Source organism: Ambystoma mexicanum, chromosome 13, assembly GCF_040938575.1.
Source record: "Ambystoma mexicanum isolate Mex_15411 chromosome 13, UKY_AmexF1_1, whole genome shotgun sequence".
Taxonomy (NCBI): domain Eukaryota; kingdom Metazoa; phylum Chordata; class Amphibia; order Caudata; family Ambystomatidae; genus Ambystoma; species Ambystoma mexicanum.
The window spans coordinates 541,867,479-541,891,268 of NC_090938.1; positions in this window are offsets into that span (position 1 = coordinate 541,867,479).

Sequence of the window (23,790 nt, forward strand, 5' to 3'; positions counted from 1 at the left end):
ATTGAATATGAGAGCGGCATGAGCAGCAAAAAGATGCGCCTTTCTATTATAAACACGTACTGGAACCCGGCTATGATTTCAACTAAAAAGCTGGTCTCACCAATAACGCTGCAAATAGATGATTATATCCGCACCTATGCGGACCTAACAACAATCATTTGCAGTGATTTAAATCTTTGTTGGTTTGATCAAAATGGTGTGATAAAAACAGTTCACCACAAGTCACTTGGCAACCAAACTGACCGAGGACCCTACTGGGATCAGGAAATGGCCTCAAGAAATTGTGAGATGTTAAATGGGAGCACTACAGGCGATATTCCTGCACGCCCGACAAGGCATAGGGATGGTAGTCACAAAACAATCGACTACATTTGGGCTTCAAAAAACCTTATTTCCATAGTAAAAGCTTTTGAAGTAGTAAAGTTGTCAAACGGCGATCATGATGCACTTAAACTAACCTAGATAACTGAAACTTATCAATATCCAGGCTTTCATGGAAGTAATCTGTGAATAAATCGAGGATTAAATCGCCTGCGGCTCAATAGAACAGACACTGTTTCACTGTGCGAGGAACTTGCAACGCTCAATGACAAAGTGGGTGGAGCAGTAAACTACGTCTCACTCCTACTTCAGTTCCAAACAACGAAAAGTGGTTTTCGCGCTGAGCATCAAATTGCAAAATATCCATTTAGCAAAAAAATTGCAGTGAAAAAAAGATTTGAGAAATAATATCAAATCAATATAATCAAACAAAAATTTTATTCCAGGGAGTGCAATTAAAAAACGCTGACAGAGATATCGGAACTGGTTAATAGCATTTAGAATGCTTCGTGACCAGGAGAGAGGAGAGATCATGTTGAAATCCATCTTTGCAAAGCATAGCAGAGACACACGGACCATCCTAAATGAAGGCAGGCGCACTTCAAATTGCGGATCAGCGCGGATGAATGGGAAAGGCACTATTCAGTTGTTTTCAAAGCTCCCGCTATGACAGAAGTTAAAAGTACATGTAAATTGACAATACCATGGTCAGTAGAAACAAGTCAATCTGACATTCTGTAAGCAATAAGTAAACTGAAAAATTCAAGTGCTCTGGACCCGATGAGGTGAGTACCAATCGTATCCTAAAAAAAAATGAAGAACAATTGGCAACATTTATTCAAATCCTGTTTTAACGGATCAGCGACCCCGGAAAGATCCCGTCATCTCGGCAGTAGTTGTTCATATATATAAAAAAGGAGATCAATGTGACCCGAACAACTACCGTCCGATTGCCTTGCTTGATGTGATTGGTAAGCTGTTTGCCTCCTTTCTTCAAAAACGACTAGCACGATGGGCAGAGGAGGCAGGAATTGTTGACCCCAGGCAGACGGGATTCACCAAAGGAGTTGGGGTCGAACTCAATCATGCCCTATTAAACTTGTTGAAACATGAAGCAATGAAGGATGGGAAGAACCTGTTCCTATCCTTCATTGACTCACGTCAAGCGTTTGACAATGTAAATCGAGACACACTATGGGAAAAATTAGAACATTGGAACTGTCCTCCGGATTTGTTACAGGCAATTAAGGCCCTCCATACCAACACTTCTATAAGAGTGAGACTCAATGTGGAAGAAGATCTCTCCGCTAACATCAAACAGAGAAGGGGGTCAAGCAAGGCTGCCCACTGGCCACACTAATATTTAAGCTTTACGTGGCCAACTTGGAAATGGCCTTCAAGAACACCAACTCTTTTCCACCAAGCATAAATGGTCAACGAATTGTGTGGGCCATTTACGCAGATGATCTTGTGCTGCTGGACACCAGGCAAACTGACTTTCAAAGTTTACTAAATGACCTGGTGGTTTACCTACAAAACAACAATTTACAAATCAACGTGGACAAATCAAAAATCATGGCCTTTGGTACAAAGTTGGGTAAAAAAAGGTAAGCACTTCAAGTGGTACATAGCAGGGTCACAACTTGAAAAAGTTGACTCAATCCGGTATTTGGGTAGCTTATTTAACAAATCCTTGCGAGAATGGCAATGGATACAAGACCTAAAAACCTGGATGAAAAATCTAGCCTTACAAGGAATGAAAATAACATGCCGCTTATGGCAAATTTACTGTGATGCCAATCATCATGTTTTATCGCCAAAAGGTGATGGCGACAATAACATTTGGCCGGAGAGCAACTTGGGAAGATAAGCAGTAGACATTCTGCACTATGTACCCTATATGCTGGCAAATAGCAGACATTCTGCACCATTTACCTGTGAATTTTGAAGCTAAGATGTCGCACAATAGATTGTTAATCTTGCTGAACACTCCGCACAAAATCCTGCTGACATGATGTAGGAAAGTAGATGATAAAATGTACAACTTCCTATGTCACAGTGGTTGCCCCTGTGTTGCATTGCGAATGCTTTGCAGTTCTATGTAAGATGGAGGTCTGGGTAACCCCAGACATAGAGAAATAGGACCAATCAGTGTTATTAATATATACCACTAGCCATACACCCTGGCAGTGACCGAGTCTGAGGCTGACTTGCACATGGGGGTCTGCTATAGGCTTGTGCATATTATATTGTGTCCTAAATGCCTATTTTTGAAAAATCACAAAATCGGCGATCCCCGGAATCGCCTATTCTGATAGCACAGGGCCGGACACCGCTTCAACCCATGTGCAGGTCGAATAGGTGGGGTTTGTCAAATTTCACTGTCGCCAGTACACCCCACACTGGCATGCCGACCTCAAGCCAAAATTTCAGCCCACCAACTGTTGTGAGGCTGCAGCCAACAATCACAAAATCGTCAATCTCCCGAAATTGCCTATACTGATACCACAGGGCCAGACCCCACCCTGTGCAGGGTGAATGGGTGTTGTCAGTCAAATTTCACTGTTGGCAGCCCACCAACTGTTTTGGGGCTGGAGACAACCCCGAACATACGAACACATTTTCACAAATATATAAATAGATCAGATTTATTTGTTTATTTTAATATTTATAACACGTCACATGCCCATGGGCTTCATAGTGCACATAAAGAGACCGACAGGGCAGATAGAGGGTCATTAGCCTGGGAGTGTAGAAGGGGCAGAACCGTACTTAACCTGGGTTAAGATTGAACAGGTAGGTTTTGATTTGCTTCTTGAACAGCACAAGATTGTTTGCCAGGCGTATAAGCCCGGAAAGCGTGTTCCAGTGTAAGGGGGCCTCGATATCAAAGGATGTCCCCCCAAAGCGTGCCAGCTTGTATCTAGGCTGCGCGAGGGTGGGGTAGGTGGAGGACCTGAGTTGTCTCACTGGTGTGTAGGCCTTCACACCATCCTTTAGATGTGTTGGGCAGGCATTAGACTGGCATTTGAATGACAGCGTGAGAATGTTGTGAGTGATCCTGTGTTGTATTGGTAACCAGTGTAATGTCCTCTGAGCATCAGATACATGGGCAATTTAGACATGCCATGGATGGCACAAATTGCGCCATTCTGTGCAATCTGTAATGATTGTGTGTTTGAGAGTGCAGTGCCAGCCAGCAGGCTGTTACAATAGTCAAGTCTCGAGTTTATTAATGCGGATGCTAGCAATGCACAGTTCTTGACGGCAAGAAATGGGTGGATGTAGTTTAGTAATTTGGAGATGTGGTCACAGGAGGAACAGATGTAAGAGACGTGTGGTCTCATAGTAAGTTCAGAATCAAGACTTATCACTAGTGTCTTTGCTTTTTGGGATACATTGATCATGTTGCTGGCAATACAAAAATTGGCATAGACGGGATACAGTTTATTAAGATGGGATCTGGATGGTACGATCAGGAGCTCAGTTTTGTCGCAGTTCAAGGCAAGTGAATTGCTTGCCATCCAAGTCTGGACTGCATCGTAGATTTTATTTATGGCAGCTAGATTCTGTTCATACTTCCCGCTCAGCTTAAGGATGACCTGGGCGGCATCAGCATAATTTGTATACTGTACACCCAGGGCGTCCAATAGGTCGCGCAGAAGCCTGATGTAGACATTAAACAGGGTGGGTGATAGGAATGAGCCATGGGGGACGCCACACGTTTGAAGAACAGGGGAGGAGCTTGCTTCGCAGATTGCTACCCAGGCAGTCTGAGGGCCAATGAACGAGGAGATCCAATGCGATGCCTGGTTGGAGCAGTGCGCTAGCTCCCTGAGCCTTGTCACAAGGAGAGAGTGATCCACTAGGTCGAAGGCCGCAGAGATCTAAGAGCATCAGCAGGACTGGGATGGCCCCTATCCGCTGCCAGCCAAGGTGGATTTTAGATCCACCATATTGGTTTCTGTCCGGTGCTGAGCTCTGAAGCCCGATTGACGTGACCCCAATATGTGGTGTTCCTCACTGTGTTTCTGCAGCAAATATGCACATTTATCCATGATCTTAAGGATGAATGGCACATTTATTATTCGTCGATAGTTACCAGTAAGATGAGGATCTGCATTGGTCTTTTTTTTTAGTAAAGGTGTAATCCATGCCTCAATAAGGGAGGATGGGACTGAACCTTTGTCGAAAGAGAAATTGATGAGCTTTGTCAACCAGGGAACTAGTCATCTGCCAGATGGCAATCGCTGAGGCATGAGGTAGGTTTCAGATAGGCAATGACTTTAGAAACTTGTTGCTCTGTGCAGTGGGAAAATTGGGGATGTTGTTAGGTAGGGAGTAGAGTCTTGAGCGACATTAGCATGGGGATTACGCCCCTATAGAAAATGCCGGAATGTTGCTGTTTATGAACTGCAATCTTAGCTATGAACCCATCCTGGATTTCCTGCCACCACGTGGAGTCCTTGTTCAAGCCATAATTAGTGGAGTGGGTGTCCTGAAAATCAGTCAAGATTTTAAATAGTTCACTTGTACTGGATCAAGCATTATTAATCCTGTTGTTAAAATAGGTTTATTTGGAAATGATAATGGCGGTTTTATATTCCTTCACTGCCTGTTTATATTGGGCTAGTGTGTGAGGGCTGGGGTTCTTACGCTAGGCTCTTTCACGTGATCTCTTTGTCTGTCTCACTGTGATGATGTTGGCGGTAAACCACATATTGTTTTGGGCCTCGGGTTTGATTATTTTGCTTTTTAGTGGTGCTAGATCCTAGATGGTCTGTTTTATTGAGGTGGTAAGATGTTCCACCAATTGAGTGGAGTCGGAGAAACTTGTAAAAAGGATCTAGACTGGATGAGAGGAGAGCAGTGAATTTGGGCGGAGTGACGTTTTTGAAGTTGCGTGAAAGTCACACTCTGGGTAGTGTATTCAATTTTGTGTTCAATTTTGCTGGCGGTGCAGGAAGATGCACGATGGCGTGGACTGAAGAGCGATCAGACCACACACAATGTGTGACCCCAAGGCAGGACAACGAGTGAATGGTGGGATGCCAACCAGTCCAGCGTGTGACCACATCTGTTTGTGGTCTCCTTCACCTATTTTGTAAACCCTATAGAGGTAAGGGAGTCCATGAGTGAGGATGCCTGTTTGTTTGAGGGATCGTCAGCCCAGTGGTTGAAGTCGCCCAAGATGATCAATGGGTTTTTTGGTTTGATAATATGAGTAAGCAGCTCCAAGAGGTGCTCCTAAAAGTGTGGCATATCTCTGGGGGGCCTCTAAAGTGTCAGGATACATAAGGAGTAGTTGGTTGAGCTCTTGATCTTGACCCTTAATGAATCGCAGTCCTCTGTGCTAGTATGAGTAATGATGTGGCAGTCACGGTGATTTTTGCACATCAGAGCTACCCCAGGCCCTTTATTTTTGAGTCGATCAGATCGAAAGATCACATAATTAGAAGGAATGGATAAGGTGGCATCACTGGGTATGGAGGGATTAAGCCAGGTTTCAAATAGGGTGAACATATCCGGGCCAAATTCAGAAAGGTAGTCTGCCAACTCTGTTCTGTGCTTAAGCAGTGATCTTTTGTTGAGAAGGGAGAGGGCGAGAGTGGAATTGGGTACATCAGTGTTACTGGATGAGGTGTGCTGTGAAATGGCAGCCGTGTTGTCTGCTTCAGCTTCTTTGGGACAGATAAGTCCTTCAGTACGGGCCGGGGGAGCTATGGCACACATTCTGCTAAGGAGAAGAAACAGGATAAGGCAACCTAAACCACACCTGCGTTGCAGAAGCTCTCTGTGTGGTGCTGTGCGCAGCCCTTGCGCAAACTGGCGCTAACCGACCTTGCGGAACGGGCCGGCGCTGATGCGACACAGATGGGGTTAAAAACCCTTCGAGATCGATGGAGGGTCATTATTGTGGGATCATTGCCTGTTTGTTTGGGGAAGGGTTGTTATCCTGGGCGATAATGACCACTCCTGAGATCTATAAGACTATTAGCACACAGTTGTAATAGCAATAAAGTTTTTGAATTGCGATGGTGAAGAAAAACATGTGTTAAAAAACTCAACATGTCTTTACATTGTAGTGTTTAAATCACATGCTTGCCGTTATAAGGTATTTGAATTGTAAGCTTGGTTGCACTGTAACAATTTTAACATGAGTGTGCATTGGGTCTAATTTAAAAGGAAAGGGTTTCTGTTTCTCTATCCTAGCTCTCACCATCTGGAACACTCTTCCTCTGCACATCTGCCACACTGAGGACTACCTTTCCTTCAAAAGAATTTGCAAAACCTGGCTATGTCCCACTTTATCTTGAAACCCATCCCTAACCTTCCAACTCCCAATCCGAGCATGCGAACATTCAATACGAGGCGGCGCCGGACAATATTGAAGCGGTCCGACCTCACTGAACCAGACAGTGCTGGCTGTTATCACGGCAGCCCGGACCTCACGCACTATTTTAACACTGACCCTTGCCTTGGCTCTCTCAAGCACCACTAGCTGGACACAGGCTACCATCTCATTCTCACACCATGAAATGTCACAAGAATGATTAGTCACTGCACATGTCATGTACAAGGAAAACAAGCACATCGCAATCAAAGTTGTTGAGACAGAATGACAGCACTGCCGCACCTGGAGAGATTGCGATACCTGGCAAAACATTGTCATGGGAGGAATTGCCTGCCATGGCCATGTCTGGCACCAGAAGGGCAGGTGGGTGTTTCTCGTGTATTCCTCAAGAACGCAATTGGGAACTTGCCCTGAAACAAACAGGAAGGACGTGAGGGGTTGCTGGGTATCGGGCCAGGATGAACCATAGAGTTGGCCTCTGATGGTAAAGGTAACAATTGTGAAGGTTTAGTGCGCGCACATCGTCAGTAAAGTCTCACCATGCTATCCTCCTGGTAGAGCTTCAAAGTACAGCCCATGCTCTGCTAGTGGTAATCTGTGAAGTATAGCCTATGTTTTTGTCACAGCTGCAAGAATCGACAGAGGATGACACTACCTGATCAGGTGCACATACAACAAATCTCCAGCTGAGTTTTCCAGGTAGGTATAAATGTACCACTCTGGTGGAAACTGGCCGCAGGCACCGCTTCCCATGCACATCAGAATATAGCAAAGACTACGACAAATTTGGTCTGGCTGGTCACATAATTGTCCTGCCAACTTACACCAGACTATGTCTCAACACCTCTGGCATCACTATGCAGTGAAGACCTACAACACATTTGTGATAGCTGGACACATAGCAAGTCCCTAGCACTCACACAACCCCCTGACTCCTCTCAGCACCCATCCACATGCCTGACCTCGTGGCTTACTTTCGACTGGAGCATGGCCAGCCCTGGTGAGCCTTACCGAGGCCAAATGCACACACGCATTCTAATCCTGCTTCATGATCTCCAACACTCTGGACTTGGGTCCTCAAGGGCATTTCACCACAAGCGCAGTGGGACTATAATAATGGTAAAAGGTGCTATATAAATGACAACTAAAATACGATACAATATACATGAAAGTGAAAGCATTTTTCCATGTTTTAACTTTCACTGGTGCTTTAAATTGGATGTTGTCCATCACGTTGAAGGTGCAGTGAAAAAGATACTTGCAAAGAGGGAGTGTCTTCTTTATAGGCATTGCTGTATCTTGATTGAAGAGAACTGTTTTCTGCTTTTTCCCTGCCTGCTTCTGAAATCATTCTGATTAGCACAGAGGCGGTCAATAATGACTTCCATGTGATACCCATAGTTAAAATCTTTATCTTTCTTCCGGCTGAGAATCCAGCTATCAAGATTCTTGCTTGCGGTAAATGAATATACATCAGTGGTTATATGGGTGTCATCCAAGTTGGTCAGCAACCAGGCACAGGCAGCTGAAAAACCACACTCCTGCCCCGGAGAAGCCCATCAGAGGTATCCACACCTCCGCCATAGCACCCACCAGAGGTATCATGCTCTCTAAAGCAACCCTGACGGAGGCACCCACAGCTCCCCTCAAACTCCCCTAGTGCACCCTGCATAGACACCTAAGCCACCCTTGAAGCCCTCTAGCAGGGACAACCTAGCATCCAGGCAGACCCTTCAACAACCCCCAGCACCAGACCAGGACTAGGCAAAGGCACCTGCCCCACTCAGTGCCTAGGTTGAGGTACCCACAAAACCCTGACCAGAAACTGCCAGCTGAGGTAGCCGGAGCGCCTGACTCCTGCTTGGCCAATTTCAGAGAGCAATTGCTACTATTTAAAGTAATGCATTTCCTGTGGTCATGAATACATGCATTCCTTAGTAGTCACAGCTGGGGAAAGGTGCTCAGCCAATCAGGTGGCTGGAAAACCAGGTGAAAACTGCCTGTGTCCTGCCCATGTTCCATCACCCACCAGAGAGCATATGCCCTGTGAGCTGCCAAGCTTTTTATACTTTCTGGCCCTTCCCTGCTCCCTCCACCTGCCCCACGTTCCCCCATGCACCCAAGACATCCTGCATCCTTTCACCTACCCCCACCTGTCTATCCACTTTCCTGCTGGCCCAGTACGTTCTGATCCATTTGCTCCAATCCGTCCAGGTGCCTGTCATAGAAATAGAAGAGGGGCTTAGCCCTACGTCTATTTGCTATGGTGGTGGCCATTTTGTTTTTTTTTCTTCACGGGAGATTGAGCTTGTGCAGTACACACAGAGCCCATCTCCGAGGGAAAAAACCTTTTAAACTTTCCACACCCTGACGGAGACCTAAGGGGAATAACCCCCACTTCGGAGGGTGTTCTGTGCTGGTAATGGCCCTGAGACCTCACTGAGGCCTTTACTTCACTCGGATCTGCTTAGGCTTGGGCTGATGGGCCCTAACCAGCCTGGTATGGCCCCAAAGGGAAATTATAGCTATATCTCGTTAATGTGAAAACTAAGCAAAGGTGGTCACATTAACAGCATTATTTCTCCCCTGGATATAAAGCTGATTATGTGGGGCGAGGTGGACAAAACACGCAACACAAAGGTTTGGTATTGACTCTTTTTATTGTTTTTCGGTTGAGGTTGGTATTACCATTTATGGGGGTCGGGAGCTTATCTACAACTAAAATGCGTTTTCCTCTCCCGGAAAATAAGTCATGGTGGGTAAAACTGTAAGGCGACAGAGTTCTCTCTCAAATAGGGATACAGGTTTCCATCTGGATCACTACTCTGAATACAGTCACATGACTATAGCACCAAGCACACTTCTTTGCCCTGATCATCATCTCGGGGATATAGAACCCAGCTTGCTACATATATTCCCTGGGTTATAGTTCCCTACTCACCGCTAAGGCATATAGTGCTTAGCTGTTTCTTAAGGGTTATAGGGCCTCATTACATGTAGGGCGGTGCAGATAAAATTGGTGGTAACTTTACTGCTGCATTACTGCCGCATTACTGCACCACCCAACTATGGTTTTGGTGGTGGGGTGGTGGAAAACCCTACAGCAAAATGCTGGAGGTAATTCCACAACCTTACCACCAAAATCAAGCCATTTCGGCAGAATTACCACCGGCTGAATTACCACTGATGGTAATTCTGGCAAAATCCCCATGAATTCCTATGGACCCCATAAACCATACCGCCACTTATAAACCAGCGGCAATTCCGCTGGCCCCAAGTGGCAGTAACTGTAAATCCATTTACCACTGAAATCCCACCAAACATGTAGTGAGGCACGTAGTGCCAAGATCATTCTTAAAGAGTATAGTGCCCAGTATACTGTTCAACAGATCCAGGCAATTAAGCTGTCCCTGGCCTTCCAGCCTTCAATGTTTCTCAGTTCTCTCAGAACCAAAACATTCATCAGACTTTCAAGATTTTCCAGGGTCCTCCGCTCTTTCAGCTCTGCCAGCTACTGTAGTCGATCCTAGTCTGTCCCTTGTCTCAGCTTCTCTGAGGTCTGGCTGGTTAGCTCACCATCCTTGTGGCTTCTTGGTTTCTGGCTGATGGCTTCTGTTGCTCTTTCTATTGCTCTCTCTCTGGCCTTGTATAGGTGTCTTTCCTAATGGCCCAATCTTCTATAGGACTGCATTGGTTGGTCTCTGTATTCTGTTGTTTTAAGGGAATGCCATCTGGCAAGGGTGTAGAAGCCCTGGCTTTTTTGATTTTTATTAAATAATAAATGATTTGGGTAATTCAATCCCTAAAGGATGGTATGTTAATCAGAGCCCCCTTTCAGAATGCTCCATGCCAATGCCAGTGACACCTGTGACCTACTGCATCTGTCGCCTGGTCTGCAGCTCCTACTCTCCAGTGCCACAGCTGCATTGCTGTCAGAGCAGTCACTGTAATGCAGAGGTTGCATTTAAACCTGCAGCGGGAAACACGGATGACTTAACCAACTACCGTCCAATCTCAATCATCTCATAACTACTCGAAAGCTACATCTACAAACAAATCCGGGAACATGTAGAAAACAATCGGACACTACCCCAGGCACAAGTAGGCTTCAGGCCCATGAAAGGAACAGGAACAGCATGACTTATGTTATGGGACGATCTAAAAACCAACGCAGACTGCAATAGTAGATCAGCACTAATAGTGCTTGATCTATCAGCCGCCTTCGACGCAGTCCGCCATGAAACACTCATCAAAAGAATCGTAGATACAGGAATTGGCAACACAGCTCTACTGTGGCTGAAATCCTTCATGACAGAAAGAACTTGGATACTACCATTGGAGTCAATAACCTCCAAAACAACATGTGGAGTCCCACAAGGCTCATCACTCACACCACTACTATTCAACATCTACATGACCCCCCTTATTAATCTCATCAAAAGACACAGTCTCACCTGCTACAACTATGCAGACGACACACAAATCATCAATAAAATCAACACTAGCGAAGAGCAAAACAAACCCTTACCAACTGCCTCACAGAAATAAACCATTGGATTATTACTAACAGCCTTAAACACAACCCAGACAAACCAGAAATCAGGATCTCGCCCAATGCCCAGTCGAACTATCCCCACTTTCCATGGCTTACCGAATTGGCCATGCAAAGTGGTATAAAATCTCAGAAAATGTATGGACAACAAACTAACACTCAAACCTCAAATCAACGCAGTAGTTAAGAAATGCTTCTTCCACCTACACACAATCAAGAGGATACTCCCCTTCTTCACCTTCACACACAGAACACTTGCCGCCATTTCTCTTATCATGTAAAGAATAGACTGTGCCAACAGCATCTATCTTGGAATACCAGAATACCTGATGAAAAAACCATAACGAATACAGAACTCAGTGGAAAGACTACTCCTCAGATTCGCTAAGAGGATACACATCAAACCAGCACTACATTGACTACTGGTGAAAAAACAAGTTTTCTTCAAAACTCAGCATAACACATAGAGCAATCCACAGCCAAAGAGCAGAATTCATACAGGGAAGAATTGAACGTTAAGATCCAGCAATGACCTTCGCCTGGAAACTAAACAATACTCAAAGGTGAAATTTGGGGGATCAGCATTCTCCTGCATGGCAGCGAGATTTTGGAACTCACTCCCAAAGGAAATACGAACAACAGCAGATCACATTAGGTTCCACACATTGTTAAAAACATGGCTCTTTTACACACCAAGCTAAACAGGATTCATCATCGAAGGAAAACCACCAACACAGCACAACAGAAACAACAAAAACAACGAAAACCTGATTGCCTGAAACAGGGCCACCCAAAGAAATAAAGCATCCCTCTGGAAATTACCATAGACTATATTAACTCCACAGATAAACCTAACCTGCAGAAAAGGACTCAGAATGCTGGCCACTAACACCACTAAAACCTCTAATACCCTGCATACTCATCCTCAAACACTAAACAAATCGGACACGTTCCTCTGCCGCAGAACCCCACCCTCCCTCCCCCCGCCCCAAAAAAGCACTGCAAACTACAGACACTCCACAATATCCAACAGGACAATAAACCACTTGTACACAAATCCACCATATACACTCATGCACCAACAACCACATAATGGTGGCCAACTTTGCCCCTGAAGCCATTGCTTGATTCTCCTCCTTCTTGGCAGACAGATCCATTAAGGTGTTTGCGGACAATACCACTGCCACTCCCTCCCCAGTCATCTGCGGTGTACCCCAATGCTCTTGTGTCTCCCCAAAACTATATAACATTTTTACAAAACTGTTATTTGATCTTTTGGACGAGTAGGGCATCTCTTACACCCACTAGGCAGACAACACACAGATTCTTGTCCCTCTATCCAGCAACTACGCAGACGCTTCCAACATGCTGTGATCAGTGTACCAAACAATACAGGCCTGGATGGACTCCCACCTGCTTTGTTTGAACGACGACAAGACTGAAATCCTTCTTGTCAGCACCCAAATGAGTCTAAATAAACTTGACAAAGCATATAGCACATTCATCATTGAGGGTCTCCCCATTCCAGCATTGAGTGTTGTAAAGACTCTGGGTGTCCAGCTCGATGCTACCCTTTCTCTGAAATGGAAGGTCAACGCCATCGTCTCATCAGGGGCCTACACCACAAAACTAATCAATGCCAGCAGGCCATTTCTTTGACCTGACAGCTGCCTTCACATTGCCTGGGTGCTCATTGGATCGAGGTTGGACTACTGCAACGCCCTATTTGCAGGCACCTTCCCCCGTGACATTAGCAAGCTACAAGTCATACAGAACAATGCCCTTCGATCTGCATTAAACATCCCTAAGTGTGGGCACATACCCACGGTCAGGAAACAAGCACTCTGGCTCCCTATTTCAGAGTGCATCATCTTTAAAACGTTATCCATGACACATAAATGCCTCTCCAACACCTCTCCATCCTACCTATTGCATACATTTAATAAAATGAAGTCATCATGACCCACTCGCTCTTCCAACACTCACCGCCTGACCACCCCGAGGTACAATCTAAAGAGAGCAGGAGGATCAACCTTCACAGTCATTGCCTCCCAATACTGGAATACGCTGCCCCCTTCCCTAAGAGCACTACACTCCTACTGGCCATTTAGGAAACAACTCAAGACATTGCTCGTTCCATAGACCTCTCGCACTATAACTGACTGGCATTCCCCAAACTCTGCTCAGACTTTGTTACTATGTAACCAGCGCCTTGATGCCCTTGGGCTTGGAGTGCTTTATAAATGTGAAAATAAATAAATAAACTAAAAAAAGAAACAGCAAAAAGTGACTGTTTTTTTCTGGATTGAAGCTACCAACAACACATCAGAGCTCTCCTTTGCTTTTTTTCCCTCTCAATCCCACTAACTAGCCCTCCTATCCCCTTCCGTTTCAGATACGCAAGACCGGCTGAAGAACATGAAAATGGCAGCGGTGCGCGGTATAAATTACAATGACATAAGATAACATCTCTGTTCTAAAACCATTATAATTATGCCACTTGGTGAGAGGGTAATCTTGAAATATAAGCGATACCTAGATTTGTGCATGGTGGCTGATAGTTCACATAATTATTGAAAGTCACACCTGATTTGTAGCATACACATGTCAACACTATGAACTCAGGCCAGCCAGAGAAGTGTTGTGTGTATTCTAGTCGCAGTGGCAGCAGGTGAATTTTTTAAATGGAAGGGCATAAAGATTTGGCACACATATGCGAGTGACCGAGCATAGCGAGATTGCCAGTATCAAGCAAGAGGCTATTCAGGGGTTAGCCCCACCAGATAATTTTTTTTGAATAATGGGTTAAAATGGTGCATTGTACAGCACACTTTCTGTTAAAAATTGGATGAAAAGCCAGACCGTTTGCAATCAGTTTTGTAGGGTAAATTATGAAAAAAGTCCAATAGATGTAAGTCAACCATATTGCGCAAGAGCATTTCCCAGCTCATTTTCATGATGTCTGTCCCCACCACATATGCCATTATAAAAAACATTTTCAAGCTGATTGTGCCCATACATGTTCATGCTGGCTGCACCTATATATGCCAGTATGCCCATATAAGAACATAACAGTAAGAAAACATGTCCAAACTGTCTACGCCAACACGTGCCAGTACCCGCAAGAAAGAACCTACTGCTGTTGGGTTTGCCATTAAAAATGCAAGGCTACAATAAGAAAACATGTTCAAAATGGCTGCTCCATTGCAGGCAAGTCATGTAGTAACACTTATCGTGTTTGCATCATCATAGATGCCAGTTAAAAATGCCATGCCACAGTAAGATATTTTAGCAGAACTTGCTGCCAGTCTAGCCATGTAATAACACTCCTGCTTGCTGTATCAATGGGAAAGCAAGCATGATGAGTGTTATTATGTGGTTAGACTGGCATTTTAGTGCATACACCAAAATACCAGTCTAGCAATGCAATAACTCTTATCTTACTTGCTGTATACAACTTCCTACCACTTCTCCCATCTCCACTATCCGTTCTGCTCATTCTCCTTATACCACCTGCAAATGGCTCACAACGTTGGGCTCCTTTTCGAAAGAGACCTCGAACTCATCATCCCCTCCACAGCCACATCTACTAATACTAAGCTACTAAGAGTAACTTCCTGAACAGATGAAAACTCGATCCCCACCTCACATATCACTAAAATGTAGATCTAAACCATTGTTCTCTATTAACAAGACTAGCTCGTGGGACTCCCCCCTGCTCCTGGGACTCCCCTCTGCTCCTGGGACTCCCCCTTTACTCACTAGCTTCTCTCTTTGCTACTTGCGCCATTTTGAAGCTCTCTTGTTACTCTCCTCATCGCCTTCACGCTGGGTGGCTGTCACTGTGTAACTGTTTCCCTCTCCATCCTGGTCCATCGAATCTATCTGTGGCCTTGCCGACACCCCCTGCTCCCAAACACGTCTCAGCTTGTATTTCCCCCAGTCTCCCTATGGCACTGCCTCCCGGTCCCGCGGCTGTCCCATCCCCTAGAACTCTCTACCCTCAGAAATCCCAAAACACATCATAGTCCAGGGGTCCTGATGAGAGGCTCTCAGAAATGCACCCGTAGTCTCCAAAAGGGACACTGTCAGGGGGCATTGCCCGGCCTCTAGCCTCCCCAGCCACCCGCCCCCCCCCCCACGCCCCAAGATCCCACAGCTTTATCACTGGAACCACTGCACGTAACTGTAAATGATGCTTCACCTAACTCTTGAACTGCAATGTCCCAGTTGAAACTGGCCCCTCCGTCTTGCCGTACGACCTATATATACAGATCACCATTGCGAAACACCCAGTATTAAGGAAAATACGCTGTTCACTGAAATGTTACTATTGGATAGTGTGTTCTGGTGCAATGACTATTCCTTATTCTTGTTAAATACAGCTGCACAATGTTTTGGGAAGAAAACCGCCATCGCTTTTGGAGGCCCCTCTGCGGAAGGGCTGGGGTCCAGTGATGGGCCACAGGGACACTATCTCCAGCTGCCAGCCTGGAAGCGGGAGGCGCAGGAAGCAAGCCTCCCTCTATATTTACACGGATGCCGTCCCCCAAACTGATATGCAGCTCTCCATGCAGGAGTGGCTATTTTAAGGTTTGCCTATGTAACATGCACCCCTGCAGCAAGACTGTCACAGGCCTATGCAATGCTGTCGCCAGAGTGTCATTTTGGAACCCCCTCCTTAAAATACGGACAGATGTGTGTGTTTGTAGTAGTGCCAAAATGGCTACCCATCCGCCTGATTACTGGTGGCAATTCTCTAGAATGGCCTTTAAGTGGCACGAGCACTGCACTAATGGGCTGCCCAGACCCGCTATTCAGCCCCTGCCCCATCTTGGCCTACGGCTTTAATAAGGCTTGCTCGTTCTCTCTCCCTCTCCCCCCTGCTTACCTCCTCTCTCTTTCTCTCCGCCTCACTCCGCCATCTCTCCCCCAACTCTGTTCAGCTTTTGCTGACTGGTCGCCTGGATCACTTCCAGAGCCTCACAGGTCCCAGGCTCCCTCGCGAGTCTTTGCACTTGCCCTCGGGCCTCTGCACTATGCTCAGCGCTACTGCACTTTCAGCATCCGTTTCCATGAGAGGGGTAACCTCTCTGCACTTTACCCACGGCCCTGCTGGACTAGGTGCTCTTGTTCCCCTCCCCCTCCCTTGCCCTTCTGTCTGTACACGTGAATGACCTGAATTTACAAGGGCGATCAAGTTCTGTCTTGTCCCCCCTTTGTATCTCTTCCCTAATTTGGTGGCGCCTGAAACACTTCATGCACTTGCACTAGGAGAAATGCTGCCAGGCCTAGTTACTTTTTTGTTAGATCATTCAGGAACCTCAAGGCCTAAGAAGGACTACTGTATTCCCTTGCTCCCTTCCCGCCTTGAAGCACTTCACTTGTGCATAAGCGCTGTACAAATAAACAATTACAATATGTTCCTGGAATCTGCGGGAGCCCGCACCACATTTTGCTAGGCCGCTTCCCGTCTTTCTGGGGTAACTGCATTGGTAGTTGCGACCCTCTCAGCCCCCCAACCTTCGCTGTATTCAAATCCAAATGCATTACATTGCTTGGAGGGCCGTGGCATAACCCCTTTTGCGTACTGGCTGTTGCCAAATCATATTCTGTGAGAGGAGCTTGGGACTAACACATTGACAAATATTTCCCCCAAAATTCAATTATCCCACACCAACAGAAAACCCCCATGGAGTTGGTTTCATCCCATGCTGTGAAAGCATTCAATGAAACTAGACTGTTCTACTCCTATGTCAACTCATAAAGAAAGGATGAAAAGCGTTGTAATTGGGGTGGATATTTTTCAAGTACTTTTAATTTTTGTATTTTTTTTTTAAGAAACGCTTTCGTGTAAAAATGATACCATTGCAGCTCTAAGGTCTGTAAACCGTTTGTATGTAATGTACATTTTAGACTTTAGTGCAATCACTTGCATTATGAAGAACTGACTTCGGGAACTCCCTTCTTATTGGTCTTCCCCAATCTACCTTGTCAACACTGAAAGTTATCTTCCCTGCTGCCGCCTGATCAGTGTCTGGTGGCAGGAAATGTGACCACATTGCTCCAATTTTAGCTGCCCTGCACTGGCTTTCTTTGAACGCTAACAAGTTATTTAAATTCCTATGTCTAAATAAACAATCCACTTTTTTATCAAAATTTTATATTTTGTGCGTTTTCCGAAGATTAATGAAACAAAAATATCTATAGCTTTGAACCCTTTTGACTAAATCAACAGGGCGAAATTTGAGGTCTTCAGACAAATAAACTACAAGAGGGGTGTGATGAGGTCACATGGTTTGGGCTGACTAATGAGGCTGGAAGAACTATGAGAGCCTGGTGCCCCCACCCGCAGAGTGGTGTGGCGCCAGAGAAGGAAAAGTAGCCCCCCCATGTTCTCCCAGGCCACGAGTACCCATGTAATTACAGGGGAGGACTGGCAACTTTTGGCCTGAGGGGGCAAGTTTACTTTTCTGGCCCACAGTGCAGAGGCCCCAACTTTCAGAGCAAGTAAACTCAATACCAGCATCTCCCCACCACACATTCTTAAGTATATAAAATAGACACTAATGACATTACTTTCCTTTTATGCAACATATTTTTCAGTTTTGAATGTCGTTTCTTAGAGACCCAGACCCCTGGAAATTCTCTCACTTACCAAACAGTAACATTATTTCACCAGGATAATATAATTGGTGAAATGGGAAAGCTAGGATTTGATCCCAGTTCTCGTTGTGTTGCAGTGTGTAATTTGACAGCAGGCTTCATCTCCTCCCCTCCCAAACCATCTTTAATGTTAGAACAATGTAAAGAGGTGGTGAAGCTAGATAATCCATTGGCAGAGCAGAGCCATTGCTGAACCAAGGGGTCTGTGTTTGCTCTCAGCGCCAAACATGAGCTGGCATGGCAAAAGACCCATACCTGGCTTTCTTTCTCCCTAGACCACAACAAAAAAATCACACCTGCACCCTGCGTACCCACAACATAAGACCCTCACTTGTCAACCTGCTCAACATAAATTGTTCAAATTATAATTATTTATAGAGTAACACTATAGAGTATAAACTTTTATGGGTGAGGCTTCCATTGCATAGAGTAAAGGAAGATAAGGCACAGTGATGAAAAGTGATCTGCTCAGGATCACATAAAGTATGAGGTGCGGAAGGTGGGGATTTGACCCTTGTCGGCCTGGTTTCACAGCTTCCAATTCAGAAAGTAAGGGCAAGTTCATTTCTTATTCCATCTTCATTACTAGAAACAAAACATTGTTTTATGCAAAGTTACTATTGAAGGGTAAACTTGTATACTGTTCAATAAATCTGATTTTCAAAGCACCAATGTATCTCCAAGGGGAAGCCTATTAATTGGCTATATCCTGAGGCAAATGCATCTGAGAAACAGACTGAGATTCTAATTATAATGAAAATGTACTATAATTATCATTTTAATCTGTTCAATTGTTTGTACTTTCAAAGCACCAAGTCACATGATAAAGCAACCTGAAAAAATATAGGAGCAGCAGCAATTGAAACTTATGTTGATAAAGCATGTATTGTGTTGATTTGCATGTGTGTGTCTTTTGTTGGGCACCTAATAGAAGAGTGTTCTGAAGAAGACAATACAAAACAATGTCAGATTTAGGGGGTCATTCAGAGTTGGGTGGTAGTAGTAAAACCGTAGGTGTTTCACAAACACCATTGATTTTACCATCCACCCAGGGTTTGATCATATACCATTGGTGATATTAAAGGGGGGCGTTTTGCAGATTTTTACCTCCACCACAAACTGTCTCCACGTTTTTTAAATCTTTCTTTTTACTGAACAGAACAGAAGCAAAGGTGCTTCCCTTCAATTGTAGTGAAAAATGTTTTTACAAAGGGCCATGTTAAGGGGTTAAAAATGTGGGCATCGCGGATTGCCTCCTTTCACCACCTTATCCATATAATGCATAAAAGGGCCATAATTCACACTTTTGTGCATAAAGAAAACCAACAGTAGTGATATGAGCGACTGCTGTACATAATCCATGTCTCCCCTCACATTGATGCTTAAAGAAATGTTAAAAATAACTTTTTACATTACCACCATTGGAGGTGGTATTTCTGAAATGGCACTGGAGGTATTCCAGAAATACCACCTCTGGTGGTTATAAACTTTGAGTAGAGTCAGTTTCCAGAAATACCACTGGCAGAGGTTGTAACTTTCTTCAGCAGTCTTAATAAATCTGGTTGAACACCCCCTTCGTTTGTAGTTTTCTAATGATGAATACCTGAATATTACATCTTTCTATGTATGTTTATCAACTGTGTTCAAAGGTAAGTACCACAAACAGTCCAACAGCCATTTCGATAACCACTATATAAGTTACACCCATGGGCTCTATTCAGGGTGCTAGTAAACTCTTTTTGTATAAACACACTGGTAAACAAGAAATTCACCAGTACATGGGGGAAGCATTTATACAAAATCAAACCGAGGACCAACTCTAATAGGATATGGACCTTTACTTTACTTTTACTTTATTACATTTATACCGCGCACCAATAAACCCGAAGGTGTGAGGGCACATACAAAACAAACAAACATAAAACATAAAGCGCACAGCGTATGCTGAGGAGTGAAAATACGCATAATGGCAAAAACAATATCAGGCAACTTTCTGGGGAAGAGGACTAAGAGAAACAGAATAAACAGCAAACAAGATAATAGGCCGATAAACTATGTACACCTCCCTATTACAGTAACAAATCACAACTCGAAGATCCTCTAGGAATGTATATAGAGCGTCTTAGAAAGGCAGGAAGCGAGCTACCCCCACAGCCCACTAATACACAGTCACTATTAGGTTGAGTACACCAATCCTTAATGTCCAATCTGTGAAGGATCAACAAATTGGAACGCCGGACTGCGCCCTGTCCTGTTCTCTGGCATAGCCAGGCAAGTACTTTGTTGCATAGTGATTGTTTAGACTCTTTACCATCCATCTTTGGGATATTAGTTATGACAAAGTTCCTATTATCCATGATAAAGTCAGAGGTATTCTGGTCATTTATTCTACGCCATTGTGACTTTCGGGACTGCAAATTCCGCAGAGAGATCTTCTTCCGTTTATCAAACCCCACTGAAGGTCTTTTGGTTACTTTTTTGACCAGATCCTGGTACCAAGGAGGATAGAAAGATGTCCTGTGTATCACCTTTGGGAATTACTTTGGAAGCCTTAACTTCCTCATTGATAACTAAAATGAGCCCCTTGGCTGTTATGGACTTTACTTTAGGCAATGCATTTTGTAAGGCATAGTCTGTTGACTCCCTTTGCAGGGCAACTTGGCAGGCAAACTCTGATTTAATTGGCTGTAACAGTGCAAATGTACTCGGGGGCACGTCTGTATGAAGGACTGTGCACCCTCTAGACTGCCGTAGATCCACCACCCAAGCACTCAGGGCATCCACCATAACGCCCAGATCAAATGGACTAGTGCATAGTAGCAGCTCTTTGGCAATGCTAGCCATAAGCAGAGGTCATTGTACTCCCAGAGACAGTGCAGATTCCACTGAATCCAGGTTCCCAGCCAGTGGAACAGTCACGCCACCCTTCTCGCACATGGCCGCTACCTCTAACATAAACCACGTTGATAGGGTCAGAGACCGGGGGCACTACACACAATAGGATAACAGTAGTAATATTATCCCTGCACAGAATACTGCTGCCATAATGGCAATGTTAACACTAAAATATATGACCACAGCCACCCAGATAGCAGACCACACTGCAGTGAATAAATGACACCGCAGCTTGCATCTGCTTGCTTACATCCAGGCTTACCAGCCATTGGTCCAGTTAAGGGATTACGAGCTCCCAGACTTCCCAGCGGACCGCCTTAGCTTTACCTGCCAACGTCCCTCCGCTTGCAGCAAGGCAGCAAGGCAGCTGGAAATTCCAGGAGAGCCCCAAGGTGAGGGCTAGCCCCAACGCAGATCACTGCAGCAGGACCGCAGCACGACCCTGTGTGAATTCGTGGAAACACTGGATCCGAGGGCCGACGTTCACCTCGACCATCAGCAGTAACACTAGAGGAAAGGACCTACTCAAGCATCAAGTCGCACGGCCACAGAGGGTTGCCACTGCTTCTGATGCTCTCACCTAGGGGGGGAATATTTACTACCTTGGCAAGTAGGTGTTGTGATAGGCTGCTGTGGATGGTAACAGACCAATGGTGTATAGGGAGCAGTGGTGTCAACATTACCATCCAACATCACAGAATCTGTTATTTAAATGTATACATTACCACTTGGTGGTATGAACATGCCCCTGCAGCCTAGACTCCTCTCCCTCTCCTTCACTGTGGAGGCCCATGTGTGGGAGCCACCCAGGCGCACCTATAACATGGCTGAAATTAAGACGAACTACTTTCCCCATTTACACAGAATCTGAGCGGACTTTGCAGCACTCAGTTCCTTTGTGGCAGGCTAGATTCTGAAGAATTCCGTCTTTTTCAAAAAAAGATTTTACATTTTGGAGCTCTGGCACATGGGTCAAAAGCCCAGCCAGTCTGAGGGGCAATTGCCCCTTTGCTGGTCTGCCCCTGCCAGTAAATTAGGCATTTGCACTAGAGCTTTAGCGATGCTGAGACTGAGGAGTGAGAGACTCCAATAGGGAGGAAAGAAGACATCAAAACCAGGGCCAGATTTACAGGGAATCCTCCCTTAACTAAGGAACCAGGGAATAGCCTACAGGGGAAAGGCGAAACCAAAGTGCCCTCTAATGTACCCCTTTATCACCATCAAGACTCCTCAAACACTGTTTGTTCGGGTCAGCGACCAAGGTTTTCTTCCCCTTATCACGTTCATCCCGCCCTTAAAGCCCCTCACCCACAAAACAGTACAGAGTTCCTGCCTGCTCAACACCCTGCTTCCTCAAGCTCGCAGAAATTCCAGTGATCCTTACCACACAACAGCCCAAGGCAAAACTGACTTGTTCCATAAATCAATTGCCCCTTGATGGTAGCTACCGGTCTTATGCATCAAATGTCCGACTTAAACTGAAAGAATGACCAGCCAGGGGACCACACTGCTTAGAGACCGCAGACGTCCAACATTGGTTCCACCTCATGAAGACTGTGGTTTTGGTTTGTTTCTGCCATCAGATAGCTGACCAGCTTGTTTGATGTTTGCCTGTGGGAATGGGAACCACCATGCGGACCGCTCACTGTCATGGAGGAGAGTTGTATCATTGGAATGGGGGCAGTATGGTATTGAAAGCAAGATGGGGAGGCGTTCCCTTAGAGGTCACCATTTGGAGCCACAATATCAATTGCTATATCAATTGACATGGCATTTGAATTGAATTCAAATTGTACTCACTAATCTCAGTGCATTGTGGACTGCGTACCACAGGTGATTAGAATTGGACTTTGCGAATGCAGGAAGTGGGCCCAAGGGTGCATAAAAATCTGCCGCATGTAAAGCCAATGATGGGTATGTTATGTTTTTTATACCGCACACTATTGCCACCTGCATGGTTTCGTGGCGCTCTTCGAAGAAGCATGGTGTTAGCAGCGCTAGATGAGAAAGGCGGGCGAGCAGAAGATGGGCGGCAGAGAGAACTGGAGGTGGTGGCAGAAGCTGGAAGAGCGGGGAGGAAATACTGTGCCGGTGGAGGAGAAACAGGCAAAGGAGAGCCAAAGGGGAGAGAAGCAAGCAAAGGAGAATGGATATAGATGGAGGAAGAGCGGGAGAGAAAACAGAAGGACTAACATTGGAGCGGAGAAAAAGTGGAAGAAAGAGAACAGAGAACATCTAAGGAAGAATTATGCAAGAATGAGAATCCAAGAGAGGACAGGGAAAGAATAAGGAATGAAAGCTAAAATCACCCAGGGGAGTAGAAGAGACACTAGGAGGGGAGGATTACAAGGAGGAGAAGGACAGAGGAAGTAAAACAGTAAGTGCAGTGGATAAACGAGGGAACAGGAAGGTCCTGTGCAAGGTGAGTAATCCATGGCAGATTATTCCCAAAACTCATTGCACATAGTGAGATTTTGAGACATTTAAAGCAGGTGTGGTAGGCCCTGAGAGAATTCCAAGGCCTATGATTCCTGCCGGTTGGCAGGACATCCTTAGGAACACTAAGCATCCTGACTATAGTGGCGACAACGCAAAGAACCAACCAAAACGAGCAAGAGGTTCAGAGGCATCTTGAATCCCCATTGACTGGGTGGCTTTTGAACACCAGGAGGCAGAGCCCCAGGAAAGTAGGGGACGGACTGATGGACTGTGGCCCTCAAGCAAGCTGGCATTACTCATTTGTAATTTCCTTTGAAATCCCTTTGCTCATTTCCCCAGTCCACACCATGTCCTGGGTCTTTTTCTGTTGTAAAATAAATCACTTTGAATCCCATTTGTAAAGACTTGAATTGCCTGTTGATTCCTCGACTGTAATTGGAATATTTACAGTGCCTTCTTCCCTAATTCTGTCTGCTTTTTCTGACTGCAGGAGGGATTGAAACTCTTGTGTATAGGCGCGTTATAAATGCCATATCATATCATATCATTAGTGGCACCTTCC